At 46.7% G+C, this 15,705-nt stretch overlaps 1 protein-coding gene across 1 annotated transcript in view; it reads right to left on the reverse strand.

Annotated features, from left to right (window-relative positions):
- TAX1BP1 (Tax1 binding protein 1) overlaps positions 1–8,016 on the reverse strand; it is a 147,971-nt gene extending 139,955 nt beyond the window's left edge. Inside the window, exon 1 of the mRNA XM_088461454.1 lies at positions 7,223–8,016. The gene's annotated coding sequence lies outside the window, so the exon portion shown is untranslated. The remainder of the gene's footprint in view (positions 1–7,222) is intronic.
- Positions 8,017–15,705: the final 7,689 nt, after the last annotated feature.

The following is a 15,705-nucleotide window of genomic DNA, read 5'->3' on the forward strand; positions in this document are numbered from 1 at the left end:
GCGTTCCTAGCTGAAGCAGGCCCTCAGTGTGTACTGTCTTCAGATGTCTTCAAAAGGAATGTAGTCAGCATCCCGGCAGACGGGATGACGACGGTCTAAATACCAGTATCGGGATCCCAGTTCCAGAATCCCGACCGCCGGCATCCCGAAGGTAAGTATCGGGGGTTAGGTTTAGAGTTAGGCACTAGGGGGAGCTTTAGGGTTAGGCACTGAGGGGGGAGGGTTACGTTTACGGTGTGGTTAGGGGGAGGATAGGTTTAGGAACCGGGGAGGGAGTGTTAGGTGTAGGGAACTTACCTTCCAGTGTCGGTATTGTGACTGGGGGGATGTCGCCGTCTGTATTCTGGCAGCCGGCATCCCGACAGCCAGGATCCCATACCCAGCCCCTTCAAAGGGATCGGGAGGTCGGAAATGAGATAGCGTGTGCAGCACATCAGGTCCCGATCTCCCGATCTGACTATTGCAGGAGCGGTTGAAGCCGTTTGTCGGCTAACGCTCCTTTATACACACACTATACAATCATTGGGCCATTCGTACAATTATCCAGTGATCGGCCCAGTAATTGTATAATGTGTATCCGGCTTTAGTCACAGCACAGATGGTGTAATGGTTAGTGTTACTGCCTCACAGCAATGAGGCCATGGGTTCAATTCCGGCCAGGGCCCAAACTGTGTGAAGTTTGTATATTCTCCCTGTGTTTGCGTGGGTTTCCTCCGGGTGCTCCGGTTTTCTCCCATACTCCAAAAATATACAGGTGGGTTAATTGGCTCCCAACAAAAATTTACCCTAGTGTGTGTGTGTGTGTGCATATTGTAGGGAATATAGATTGTAAGTTCCACTGGGGCAGGGACAGATGTGAATGGCCAAATATTCTCTTTGTAAAAATCGCTGCAGAATATGTGTGCGCTATATAAATAACTGGTAATAAATAATAATAAAAAATAAGCCAGGTCATGTTCTAACAATTACAGGAATAGACTTTTTTCCATTTTTTAAATTAACGATGACATTTTTTATAACAGCTATTATTTTGGATCAACTATAAACTGGTAAAAAATATTCACATACAATATCATAGGCTCATAGCAGTCGCAAGTTTTGACATTATGGTCGCCTGTGTCAGGAATGAGGCGGGTTTTACTAAATATAGTCTCTTTTATGCAGAAAACACCAATGATCAGGTCACTGTATTTATCCGCCTATTATGAGGGACACACTGATATATTCGGGTAGAGACCCTCATGACATGGCTTTCCCTAAATGAGTAATTATCACCCCCCCCCCCCCCCCGTCATTACAGACATTTTTTTGACATACTCCTGAATGACACATTGAGTATTCAGCAGTTAGAATACTGACAGCGGCATCCCGACAGCCAGAATCCCAACACCATAAAGGTAAGTACCCTAATCCTCCCTCCCCGATGTCTGAACCTAACCTCCCCCCTAGTGCCTAAACCTAACCTCCCCGCACCCTCAACCTAACCATTTCCCTTAGTGCCTAACCCTCCCTATAACCCCCAATACTGTCATTTGCTCCCACGACTGTCATTTGCTCCCATACATTACCAGGTTTTCATTCCAACCAGCCAGATTGGACAGATATCGGACAGAAAATTGTATAGTGGATGTCCGGCTTTAGGTTTAATCTACAGCTGGGTACACACTGCAGCGATGTCGTTCCAATTTGGCCAAATTGGAAGGACAAATCGTGCAGTGTCTATGCATAATATACGCGGTCCCGCAGTCGCATGCAATGTCGTCAGGTTTGATGTGCTGTACATCAACCCTGACTATATTGCATGCGGCACCATGCAGTTTAATTAAGAACAGAACGAGTGATCGTTCTGTCGTTCATTACATCGTTTTGATGTGTACCCAGGATCCGATATGTCAGCTGGGTAGACATTGCTCAGTGGGTACCCAGCTTAAGACACATGTAGCCCACTCACTAATAAAATGGTCACCATTGTAAAGAAAGGTTTTTGATCAAATATTAAAATAATTCCACTGATGTATCAATACTGTTAACTTTCTTTACTGTTTGAGCAAAGCAAAGTTAAAAAGAAGGTAAAAGTTATTGAAGCTTTTTATAAAGTGCTCGCTCTCTCACTGTCTATTAGATCACTCTCTCCCAGGCAGTGATCCAGCTGTATAAATAGATAAGCTTGTTTTTTTGCTTGTGTCATGTCAAATTACCGTATGATTCCTTTCTCATAATATGACTCATTGAGAGACAGTTTTGTTTGCTGCCATTTAGATTTGTATAAAGATGGTCAACTTTCCTTCTACTCATTTAAAAAAATAAAAATAAATACATAATTAAACAACCAAGTGTACCAAAAACATAAAATAGGCTATTACAATTGTATTTAAAATACTAAAATATTTTGCTGTACCATAAAACTACTACTCATGTATTATAAGAATAATATACATTTACTGTGACACTTTAATTGTTTTATCCCACCCGTTCTCCCGTCTAAAGTGCGATCTTCAGCTGTTTTTAAGTGCCCATACCTTATCCCACGTCTCGCCCAATTATACCCCTTTCAGACATACGACCCGGGAAATTTCCTGCTCAGACCCAGGAATTTCTCCTGTGCAAATTCCCGGGTATTTGGTAGAGACCCCCCTTTCACACTACGTCGTCTACCCGGGAAATTCCCAGGTAGACCCCTTTCAGACAAGAGCAGGGTTTTTTAGATTACATGGCAACTGCTGGACACAAAGATGAGGTGGAGCTGTGCCAGGCCCTGATCACACACAACAATGTGCCCCCTGTGACTGGCATGCTGTGTATGTGGGGGTGCACATAATTTGAATCACTGCCCAACATGTCCCTAAACTACCTGCCCTGGCAGCTCGCCCCCATCCCCAGGCCTCTGGCTGGGCTGCCCCTGGACACAAGTCTCCTGCCTGGCACTGATCACAGGCACAGAGAAGAGCAGAGCAGCGGCCGAGGTGCCAGGGCCGGACAGGCCGGGTACAGGTGCACGAAGAGCAGTCGCCCACCCATAATTGCGGCAGCAGCAGCGTCCCACCCAGCCCTCCCCGCCTCTCACCTCTACAGTGGCCGGGGCAGGCAGAACCCCCAGCGAGCCAGCATCTCACCCAGTCACCCGATGCTATGCCCGGGAAATAGGGGCAGTAGTGGTGGTCCAGCGGGAGTGTGGACGGGTGGTGAGCGGCAGCGCTGAGCGTCCTATAGGATGCTCTGCGCTGCCAACTCAGAGCAGCAGCGCTGAGCGTACTATAGGACGCTCTGCGCTGCCAACTCCATGTAAAAGCTGCTTGGTGCTGCCCGGGAGTAGTAAATTCCCGGGTAGCACCATTCAGACAGAGGCAGGGTAATTTCCCGGGACTTAAGTCCCGGGAAAAACCCTGGTCGATTGCAGGGGCGGCTACCCGGGAACGTGGTCCCGGGTAGGTACCTTTCAGACAGACTTGGCTTCCCGGGAATTTGGCTGAGGCAGGCCAAATTCCCGGGAATCTCGAGATGTCTGAAAGGGGTATTAGACCAGGTTTAGCCACGTAAAACTGCTAAACCAGTTTAAAGTTCTGGTTACAGTTCCCAAACAGAAGTTTGTGCGCTCAAACTTAAGGATTTATCGCACATTTCTGCTCGCACCCTCCTGAGGGTCAGACCACCACCCATTAGCCCATTCCGCTTGAATTTAAATGTAATATATTTACGCAGCTGCCCTGTCCATCCCTCAAGCTGGCTACACACTAGACGATATCTTGAAGATTTGCCAGATTCTGATGCATCGCATCGACAAATCGTTCATATCGTCCAGTGTTTACACACGATGTGCACTCGCGCAAGTCGTCCATCGCATCCTCAGATCTTGTGTACATGCAGAAAGATCCGAGGATGTCGCTAGCGATGCCATTGCTGCTGAATGCAGCATGGCCCCCGCTACACTCCCCCGGCATCGGAAATTGTGTATGCACTTGCCAATGCCGGTATCCCTGCCAGGTCCCGCCACTCACGGGATCGTGCTAGGTACAAATTGTCTAATGCACAGGTTCTCAAACTCGGTCCTCAGAACCCCAAACAGTGCATGATTTCCAGGTCTCCTCACAGAATCACAAGTGAAATAATAAGCACCACCTGTGCATCTTTTAAAATGTGTCAGTGAGTGATGAATACACCTGTACACCTGCTGGGTGACCTGGAAAACGTGAACTGTGTGGGGTCCTGAGGACTGAGTTTGAGAAACACTGGTCTAATGCATACCCAGCTTTAGTTTCGCCCTGCTAGGCCTGCCCATGACACTGCTGCACTGGCGCAGCTGTAATGGCGCTCAGGAAGCAAGCAGCGAGGAGGGAGCCTCTCCAGCCCAGCGCCCCCATGCAATGCTTACCCCGCGGACTGCATTGCGACAGTCCTGACTAGATGTATACTGCCCATGCATACTGTGCCATTTCACTCAATTGTCACAGATCCATCCAGCCTAGGTGGTACATATACAAAGATATAGCTGCTTATTGGAGAGTTTGGCCTCAAGATTTAAAGCAGCACTATAAAGTGCTAAACACACCAGGTTTGAGCTTAATATAAATGTGGCTTTAAATTTTTGAGGTCAAACCCAAAAGGGAGCAGCAGTTTGCAAAGGAATGGGTATGAAGTCCCAGTTCATGTCCAGACGCCGGCAGCCCGAAGGGAGAAGATCCTGACAGGGCAGGTAAGTACTCTGGAGCTCATTCAGAGTCGGTCGTGAGCGCTGAGTGCTCACAACCGACTCGATGTTGCCCCACAGCACATGCGCACGACGGAGCCGGCTCCGTCATGCGCATGTGCGAGACCCGGCTAACAACGGGTGCTCCGTCGTTAGGGGTTACGTAGCAGACGGGGCACGCTGTCGATGTTGAGTGACAGCTCGCCCCGTTTGCTGGACGGGCCGGGGCGTTCCGGCCAAACGGAGGCGTTCCAGTTGGAACGCTTGCCGTTTGGGGGTGGCCCCACTGACATCATTGCTGATGTCAGTGGGGAACTTCCTGCTCGAACAGAGCAGGAAGCTCCCTGGAGCTTACGAGTGCCCAGACCGTACCCTAGGGTCTGGTCGTAAGCCCCAATGGTCGCGATGGTCTTGACCATCGCAACCATCACCCATGTCGGTCGTTAGAGCTGTGGGTGTTATCGACAAGGAGGCGGCCGTTCAGGATGCAAGCGGCCGTCCTGATTCAGAGCGACCGCTTGCATCTAACGACCGCCTCTGAATGAGGCCCTCTATCCCTATCCCTCTCCCCACCCCTACCTTACTTGTGCCTAACTCTAACATCCCCAGCCAGTGCCTATCCCTAACCTCCCCCCGAAGGTGCCCAACCCTAACACTCCCCCTGGGGATGCCTAACCCAGCTACGGTCCCTAAACCTAAAACGCTGTTATCGCCATGGGCGTCCCGGACTTACTTCGTTCGGGCTGGCGTCCTTCGGCCCTCCAGTGTCAGGATTAAGATAGCCTAGACTATTACCAAATTTTTTTCACGGCACCCCTAGGTCTAAAGTTTCTAGTTAAGAAATACTGCAAAAATTAGTAAATTAAATAAATTGTGTTATATGCAATCATTAGGTTCAGTTATGTGGCCTTAGATTCAGTTATGTGATGGTGGACAGGGCTGCGATTCTGTTTCTGCACATATTTTATCATTAGCAGCCACCAGCTCTGGTTTTCCCTATCGCATGGACCATAAATAATTTGATCTGGTCCTGGACCCCCAACCCGTGGCACCCCTGCAAGTGCCCCGAGGCACCCCAGGGTGCTGCGGTACACAGTTTGGGAACCACTGCATTACTGTAAAAATGCAACAGGCAACAATTTGAAAGCTTCTATTATAAAACAAATCTAATATTAAAGTGGGAAACACATATTAAGATTTCCATATCTTGAAACTGTTTAGATGCATATTATTAACTACATGGCAGTTTGTACATAGATTACACTGTGTCACACTATATGATTAGTAACCAATTACAAATGTAGACTTTGTAGCGTGGAAACCTGCTGCTATCTTAAAGTAACTGGATAAAGCAACGTGCCACGTCTGAAGTCTGACTAGAACAATCATAGTATAACTAGTGTGAACCTGTAAGACCTGAGCCACACAGATCACAAATCCCATTTACACCTTAAGCTAGGTCCACATTAGAACAATCATACTTTCTATGCGATTTTACTTTCGACTACACTTACGTTTGCAAATCCCATTCAAAGCGCTGATTCATGCGTACACACCTTTACAGTCTAACTTGCGATACAGGAAACTCGTCTATAATATCTGCTGAAATGACACAAAAGCGGCGCTACTGCTGGGGGAGTATGGGCAATAGCATCAAATAGAACGGTCGGCAGTGTGAACACAATTTGCTTTTTGTCCGATATTGTACCATCGAATCGGTTGAAAATGAAACCGCACATAAAACCAGGTCTTCAGGTGCGACCAGTTTCCTTCTGAGAATACACGATCGAAGGTGCGTACACACTCTTACGACATTGCATGAACGGGTCTGCACGGCCTCACAATTGTATAGGTGTGTACGCAGCTTAACGCTGAGCATGATACAAGTATAGGGTAAATAAGAGCGGTGTATGACGGGCATCAGAGGCCCAATATTAACTTTTGTCATTTAAATTTAATCACACACTTGAAATACCAGAAGTCACACACAGCAACCCAACACACACTCACAGACACACAGCAACCCAACACACACTCACAGACACACAGCAACCCAACACACACTCACAGACACACAGCAACCCAACACACACAGCAACCCAACACACACTCACAGACACACAGCAACCCAACACACACTCACAGACACACAGCAACCCAACACACACTCACAGACACACAGCAACCCAACACACACTCACAGACACACAGCAACCCAACACACACAGCAACCCAACACACACTCACAGACACACAGCAACCCAACACACACTCACAGACACACAGCAACCCAACACACACTCACAGACACACAGACAGAGGCGGGGTATAAAAGTGACGCAGGGAAGACCACGCCCCCTTTAGAGTCCTAACTACGCCAGAGCGGCCTGTACCGTACTGTAGTCTAATAGCAGCACCTACGTGGCCCGGACATAACGAACACCTAGCTGACAGTATCCACAACCGGCCGCCCATGGGACTCCCCACCCCGGGGACACTGCGCCACTAAGTCATTCCACACAACAGCCCATAGCTCACCTAGATCCCCGGCAGGAGGCGTTGCGGACGCAGGAGATGGCCGGGTGAGGAAAGGCGCGGGTGGAGGAATAACTGACGATCGGTCACACACACCCGGTGCTTCCGCGTCCCAGCCGCAGCGATTGTTTTCTCTGTGTTCCGTTCGTCACTTCCGGTCCACGTGAGATCAGATGACGGCGGAGGAATGAGGGGGGAGTGTGGTGCTAACCTCACACATGCCGGGCCCTCACCAGCGGCTCCACCTGTATGTGTCACACACTGACAGTATACTGTGCTGCTGCTGACCCCTGTTACACTGCCTGGCCGCATCAGCTCTAGTCACACACCACCACGGCTTCTTTACAATGATACCATCAAGACATTCTCCACTGCTGACTGTTCTAATGGAGGAGTAACTGATACTTTGTTCCCCCCTCCCCCTCAGAGTGTATACATATATAAATGAACAGTTTGGTTTCAAAATAATGTGCGTACATTTAATAGGAATAATTATGCTTAGCTCAATTCAAACTAGTGGTGTGATTAATCAGGACACGAATTTCATAAGATTTCCAATTTCGGAATATAGCCCAGCACAAACAACACCAAAAAAGAAGACTCATAGGGTAGAATATATAAAAGAAGACTCATAGGGTAGTATATCACAACTTTGATTTAAAATCGGGAGTAAGAACAAGAAAAGGGAAGGCATGATCAGACTTCCCCTTATAATGACCAAAAACCACCAACAAAAACATCCTTATTAAAAAAGAAAACATTCCGTAGGATATAAATAGCTGCACATTTAAGTTGGTTTAGTCCTATTACTATAGGAGGCGTCAATAGTATGTATTGTGAGTTGCCAATATGGTAAAAAATAAACAAATATGCTGTTTCCCTGAACTCTGTCATCTAATTAGCCAGACGTGTTGCATGGAGGCAGGGGCGGATTGGGATGGAAAACCAGCCCGGGAAATTTATGGAAGTTTCCCTAATGGGGGTGGGGTCTGTTCAGGGGGTGGAGTCTGTCGAGGTGGCGGGATCCCTCTTCATAGGGCCTGATTCTGAGTTGGTGTGTGTGCATGTATATTTAATAACTTGTACTTTCACAGTGTGTGTGCCCTGTGTTTATTTTAATATTTATTGTGCTTCGGAACTAAAGGTACCAGCGGACCCGTAATGTCCCGCATACTGGTACTTGTGGTTCTCCAAGTACCAGCATGTGGGTGAGGCTTTCAACTACACTACACTATCAACCCGCCACCAACCTCTCCAGGGTTGCTGGTGATAGCCCCGGGCTATCAGCCTAGACCAGGGGAGCCCTGGAGAGGGGTCCCTTTTATTGGGGGTGTTCCCAGGGATCCCCGGCCTGGGCTGACTAGCGGTCAGGGTTGATGCTTCGGCTGAAAGGGCTCCCCTGGCTGTGGCATTAGCCGACCACTACAAAAAGTCTGGTGCTGGCTTTTGGATAATACAGGGGAACCCTATGCATTTTTTCCCCCAGTATTTCCATGACCGGATTAGAGCCTGGTGCTGGTTTTGCTTAAATACAGGGGGACTTTACGTCATTTGTCCTCTGTATTTTGCACAACCAGCACTGGATCACTAAACCCGGGGCTGGTTGCTCTTTTAGGGGGGATGCACAACGTTTTTTGTTTTTTTTCACAGGTAATTAATTTTTAAGACACAGATGCACTGACGGAGATCTGTCTTCATGCTAGCAGCACGGATCTCCCTGATCCCTGCCTGCATGTATCACGTGCGGATCTGAACAACATATCGTACAGGCATAAACACTGTACAATATGCCGCCAGATCGTGTACAAGATTGGCAGATCTCGCCTGCAGTCAGCAATATCTGCATATGCGATGTACAACCAGCAGGTACGTGCATCTGCATCGTGATCATGAGTTGACACTCATGATTTGGACATATTTTACACGATTTGTCATTACGATGCATCGAAGTCGGGCGAATTGTGTAAAATATTGTCTAGTATGCACGCACCTTTACTGTGCACACTTGGCACCCCAGTTCCTCCCTTACTGGGCACACTTAGCATAACCAAATACCCTCTTTACTGTGCACACTTAGCATAACCAAATGCCCTCTTTACTGTGCACACTTAGCATCAACAACCCCCCCTTACTGGGCACACTTAGCATCAGCAAACCCTCTCCCGTCACTGGGCACACAGCACCAGCAACCCCTCCCCCCCATTGATCACACAGTACTAACAAACACTCCCCTTACTTGTTACACCCCACTCCCTTACTGTGCACACTTGGCACTCCCTTACTGGACACAATGAGCACCAGGAACTCCCCCATCCCTCACTGGGTACACTTAGCACCAGCAAACCCCCCCCCCCCACCCTTACTGGGCGCACTTAGAACCTGCAAACCCTCACATACATAAGTATGGTGCTGCGATTCATACACGAAGCGGGGGTGCAGCTGAAGAAGGAATACCCTTCTCTGCGGTAACCTTCTCTATGAATCGCCGAAAGCAGGATTTTTCACTGATTTATGTATAGATCCCCTAGTCAGTACCCCAGTGAATCTTCCTATGAGTCTGCTGCTGATCTCCTCCAGGGGTGAGAGAAGCATGTTATGAGCTCCACCAATCAGAGCTCAGAACAAGCTTCTCTGACCTTTTGTGGTGTATCATGGGATTTATTGAGCTCCCAGCACAGGTTGCCGCTGTCAGACTAGGGATGGCCATCAGTATGGTTAACATTGATGGTTGCCATTGATGGCAAAATAGCAGGTAGCCTTCTAAGCTGCAGTGGATGACCATCAATGGTTTCAACAATCGATGGTCATCCCTGCTTTTTGACTGACTTGCGCATGGGCCAATCAGAGCCTGGGGATGGGGCTTCGCGGGGAAAGGTGTGGGGGGGGCAGAGCAGGGGGAGCTATACTCAGTGTCCCAGGATCTTGTAAAAAGAAAATAAACATTCGTTTATGATTAGACATCGATGGGGGGAAACCTGGTGCTCCCCCATCGATGGCAAAGCATTCAACATCGGCCATAAACCATCAATGATTATGAATCATCAATGGTCGATGGCCATCCCTATTTCAGACACACAGTTGGCCAGCCGCTAAGTCAGCTAGGTATGTACCCCACATTAGCTTTGTGGGATCACAAACAGGCTTCTTTTGATCATAACATTAGCCTGCCAACAGCCACCAAGCAGTCTGTTATCTAGTGGAAAAGCCTAAGATTAAGGGTGCAGGAAATGTTACTCAGAGATGCATACTGGAAAACACTGTCAACAGTTTCCAGTCCAACAGGTTGGGAGCTCGTAAATGTACTGGAAATTAGAGCTGTGTGGAAAGGAGTTTACATTTTAAGCATAGATGCAGCATAGGGGTTGTCCTGCCCTTTCTGTATTCTGCGTGGTAAAATATCCAAAGAATGGCAGATTGCTATCAACTGATTTTATTTCCAATTTTGGAAGTAATCATTTCCTGATACAAGATCATAAATGTGAATATACAGTATATAAAATCCTCTAGATTGATTCACATGCTGATTTGTGAAATAATCTTAATTGGTGTAAAGAGGAAGTGGGCTGGTTTTCCCCTGCCTGTATATGTGTTGAAATTGTATTTATAGGACAGATGGTCCCCATGTAAAGTGTCCCCCTGAATTGAGTTCCAATTGCGTAGCATAACTGGAGATACTGGAAAAAATAAGTAGTAACATGAAACTGACTTAAGTTGATTAAAATAATTCAAATGTTTACTTAGGGGCATATTCAATTACAGAGCTTAACATGACTAAATGCATATTACTGCAGCCATGCAAATGTTTTTTGGTATTCAATTAGCCACGCAAATTAAGCCTTGTTAAATTTCCATTTTTTTCTTGCAGCCTCTGAGCAGGTGAAAAGTTTTGGAAAATCCCTAGTGTAAGGTAAAAATGTCGGGACTTGTTAGAATCACTGGGGCAACCTAATAATTAGACAAACTGCATAATAATGGAATACTTGATGTTGGACAGGTATATGGGTGCTTTGTATTGATGGGACAGGTCATATAGGTGCTCTTTTGGGAAAAATAAGTATAATAAATAGATGAGAATAATAAATAAGTAAATATGTTCTTGATCTAGTTAATCGTTCTCGACAACACGGTCCTTAGTTCAGAACAGTAGTTCCTGAGATGGTAATGTTGTTGGGTATAAAAAACCCTGTTTCTCCAAGCAATACAGTGGATGGTTTATAGTCTTGACTTTCTCCTCCTCCTCTTACTCAATTCAGTGACGGACACTCTGCCTCATCCCTGAACATGCAACAACCTGACAATATCGTAAGGTTGGCCTGCATGTTTAGGCGATGAACGACAATGACCAACAACCCGCGGGAACGTGCATCATTGATCGTTATCGTTCAGCGTTTTAGTGTACACACTGTCCGATATAGTGAACGATAACGATATAATTATCGTTCAGTCGTTTAAAATATCGGCAAGTGTGTATGCACCTTTAGAATAGTGTAAAAACGTTTTATTCAACATAAAAGTAAAAAATCATTCAAATAACTTCAATAGTCAGCACAATGAATAAAATGGACTCCTAGCGGAAGCTTATGAGGCAGAGACCCCCAAAACAGCAGTGGTAAAGATGTCAATACCCAGACATTCCACCGTCTGAATTGTGGGTGTCCCCTCTTTCCTTGGTAGTGTCAATGTCCGCTCCTCTTCAACATGTTTCGACCATAACAATGGTCTTTTTCAAGGTGGAGGAGAAGGCACTATTTCCTGGTATTTATTCCCAGTTTACCCAATCAAAAAGATGTCATCATCATACATCCATATCGGTACATATCTCATGAATATACATATTTTACCATGACTAATTAAATAATAAAACAGTATGTATATAGAAAACATTTAAATAGTTCTATTCTATGTAAAGAAATGTGTTATTCTTACGAATACGTTTTATGGTAATTTGATTCACCTCCCATTGGTGTTCTTAGGTGTCCGTCATAGTTTCTTACACTATGATCTGAGCCTATTATTATCTCACACTCCCTCATGGTCCTGGCAATTGCCCGGAGTCCATTGCGGAGTTGTCACATCCGCCCGGCTCTTTGTTGTGCAGCGTTTCCTCGTGGTCCCAGTGGCTAACCAGACGTCACTTCAGCCCAGGTGCCCAACTCAAAAGGACCCGCTGGGACCACTTGCGTCCACACTTAACTTTATCCTGGGATGAGCGCAAGTGTTGTTACGTCGGTAATGACGTTACTTCCACCTGGGCCTGACTTTGGGCCCGATTCAGACCCGCTCGCGAGCGCATAGCGATCGCAAGTGGGTCGATGGTCCCCCACTGTGCATGCGCACGCCAGCTCTGGCGTGCGCATGCGCGAGCCCCAGCGAACGACGGCAACTCTGTCGCTCCTGGGCTTACTACAAGGCAGGGCGGCTGTCAATATTGATTGACAGCTCGCCCTGTTTTGTAGGCGGGGTGGGGGGGGGCTTGCCAAACAGAGGCCATTTGGGGGCGGCCCCACTGACATCACGAGTGATGTCAGTGGTGAGCTTCCAGCTCTATTAGAGCCGGAAGCTCACTGGGGCTTGCGGCAGACGAGACCCTACCACAAGGGTTTCGTCGCAAGCCCCGATGGTCGGGACCATCACCTGGCCGCTCGCTAAAGCTGTGGGTGGAGCCCACAGCTTAGCGAGCGGCCAGAAGGCCGGCTCAAAAAAAAAATGCCGCCCTGATTCAGAGCGAGCGCTGAATCAGGTCCTTTGTCTATAGTGTCTAGATCCATTTCTTCTCCCTTTGCTTATCGGGGAATTTGTTAATCACAAAACTAAAGCGCCAGTTTTATCCTTACAAAACTCTATTTTTTGTACAGGTAAATGCATAACTAAATACTCCACCAAATCAACAATTTCATATGATAAAATAATAAATAATAATAACCATATTGAGTCAAACACTGTAATGAACCTGATTAAACGGGATGTATTAAAAGCAGACTAAAAACATTAAAAGATCATATACCATAAAAAGGGATAATAAAAAGACAAAAATGTAGAGATTATATCAGAGAATATGATAAAAAGAATTATTCCAGAAACCACTTCAACTTAAAGTCATTATTCAGACCTTCTGGTAGTAATGTGTTAAAAAAACAGTAGATTAATACCATTTCAGTTTTCGGTAATGATCTCGATGTGTCATGTTCTCTTACTTGTTTTTTCGCTTGTTTAATCCCATAAAAATGTCTGATCTCATTACTTGAGCAGTTATGTGCATTTTTAAAATGCATAGATAGTGCATGACTCTCTAATCCCTTTTTGATATTTCTTAAGTGTTCGGCTGTCCGGACTTTAAGGGGTCTTGATATCCGGCCTATATAGAACTTCCCACATTTGCATTCTAAGAAAAGGAGTTATCAAGGTAAGTCGACCATAACGCTAATTTTCTTCTTCAGGGTCCATTGGGATCCACAGGGATACCATGGGGATGTCCTAAGGCAGTAACCCTAGGGTGGGGATGCTCCTGAGCAGAAAGGAGAACTCGTTGCCCAAAGGAAGCATCCTGAGAGACAAAAGTATCAAAGGCATAGAAACTAAGAAAAGTGTGTACAGAGGACCACGTGGCTGCCTTACACAACTGTTCAGCAGAGGCACCACGACTAAATGCCCACAATGACCTTACAGACTGAGTAGAATGTGCTGTCACTGTGTTTGGGACAGAGAGATCAGCCTGTGTGTACACCTGAGAGATAGTCATGCGTAGCCATCTTGCCAGAGTCTGCTTGTTAGCTGGCCATCCTCGTTTATGAAAACCATATAATACAAAAAGATTTTCTAACACAGTTTGAGCCCGATTCAGACCCGTCCGCTAGGCAGCGATCGCTCACAGCTGGACGATTGTTGCAAACTGCGCATGTGTATAAGTCGCAGTGCGCGCGCGCGAACCAGTCACTGCGATCAGGAGACGATTGCTCTCTGCATATTGCCAGAGCGCTAGTTTGAGTGACAGAACAGGGGCATCTGTGGGTGGTGATTGGGGCAGGTCTGTGTAAACGGGGTGTGCTTGCACTAGCACAGGTGTGGCTGGGCATTTTTACACCAACTTAAGGGTGTGAATAATTTACACGTAGCGTCAGCATACGTGTCATATGAGAGAAATAAATGCAGCGGTGATCGCAGTGCTTGCGGTAGCCTAGAGTCTACCTTAAGCATTGCGTGGTGGTTCGATGTTGCCCGATGGTACCAATGTTTTCATACACTTCCTGGAGATGTCTGAAAGTGGGCGTCTTTACTCCTGGCTGGTGGGCGTCTAACTTCACCCGGCGATCGCTCGTTCAGACATACGAGGTGTCCTCATACCTTAGTGTGCGATAGCATCATTTGAATATTCTCGTTCCTTATGGCAGCGAACAAGCGCAGCCTAGCGAACGGATCTGAATGAGCTCCTTTGTACACTCCACATAGATATGGAGAGCACAAACTACATCCAGGGAGGCTTCACCTACATAAAGATCTGGAGCCTGAAAAGCTGGAACTACAATTTCTTCATTTACATAAAAACGGGACACTACCTTAGGAAGGTAACCCTCCCTTGTACGAAGAAAAGCTCTATCATGGTTAAAAATAAAAAATGGAGAGCGACAAGAGAGCGCTGCCAATTCAGAGACTCTGAGAGCAGAAGAGATAGCGAGGAGAAATAGTGTCTTTGCTGTCAACCATTTCAAGTCTACAGAGTCCAGAGGTTCAAATTAGGGAGCTTGTAGCCTCTTAAGAACCAACGACAAATCCCACGGTGCTATTGGTGGAACAAAAGGAGGCTACACTCCTTGATAAAAAAATTCTAAGATCTGGTAATAAGGCAATCTTCCTCTGGAACCAGACTGCTAGTGCAGAAACCTGCACTCTCAAAGTGGCCAGGCGTAGACCCCAGTCTAAACCTGCCTGGAGAAAAGCCAGTACCCTGGAAATCCTAAACACCTTAGGATCATATTTTTTGTGGGAACATCATTGACCAAAAGAATGCCAAACCCTGTAATAGATGCGGGCAGAGGCAGGCTTCCGTGCCCTAAGCATCGTCTGAATTAGAGAATTGGAAAAACCCTTTGCTCTTAAGATGGAAGATTCAAGAGCCACGCCATCAAAGCCAGACGAGGTAATTCTGGATGCCGGCATTACCTCTCTGCATTAGCAGATCCTGCCATAGAGGAAGAGGATACGGACTGTCTATGGATAGATTCTATGTCGGTGAACCAATGATGTTTGGGCCATGCCGGAGTCACCAGTATTACTGTTCTGCCTTCCTGCTTGAATTTCCTGAGAACTCTTGGGAGGAGGGAAATCAGAGGAAAGAGGTAAGCAAACTTGAAGTCCCATCTTACTGCCAGTGCGTCCACAAAAGCTGCAGATTGGTCTCTGGACCTGGATCCATACCTGCGGACCTTGTGGTTGTGACATGAGGCCATGAGATCTATTTCTGGTAGTCCCATTTGTTTACCAGGAACTGA

This window comes from Taudactylus pleione, unplaced genomic scaffold (genome assembly GCF_031769625.1).
Source record: "Taudactylus pleione unplaced genomic scaffold, aTauple2 ptg001052l, whole genome shotgun sequence".
Lineage (NCBI taxonomy): Eukaryota > Metazoa > Chordata > Amphibia > Anura > Myobatrachidae > Taudactylus > Taudactylus pleione.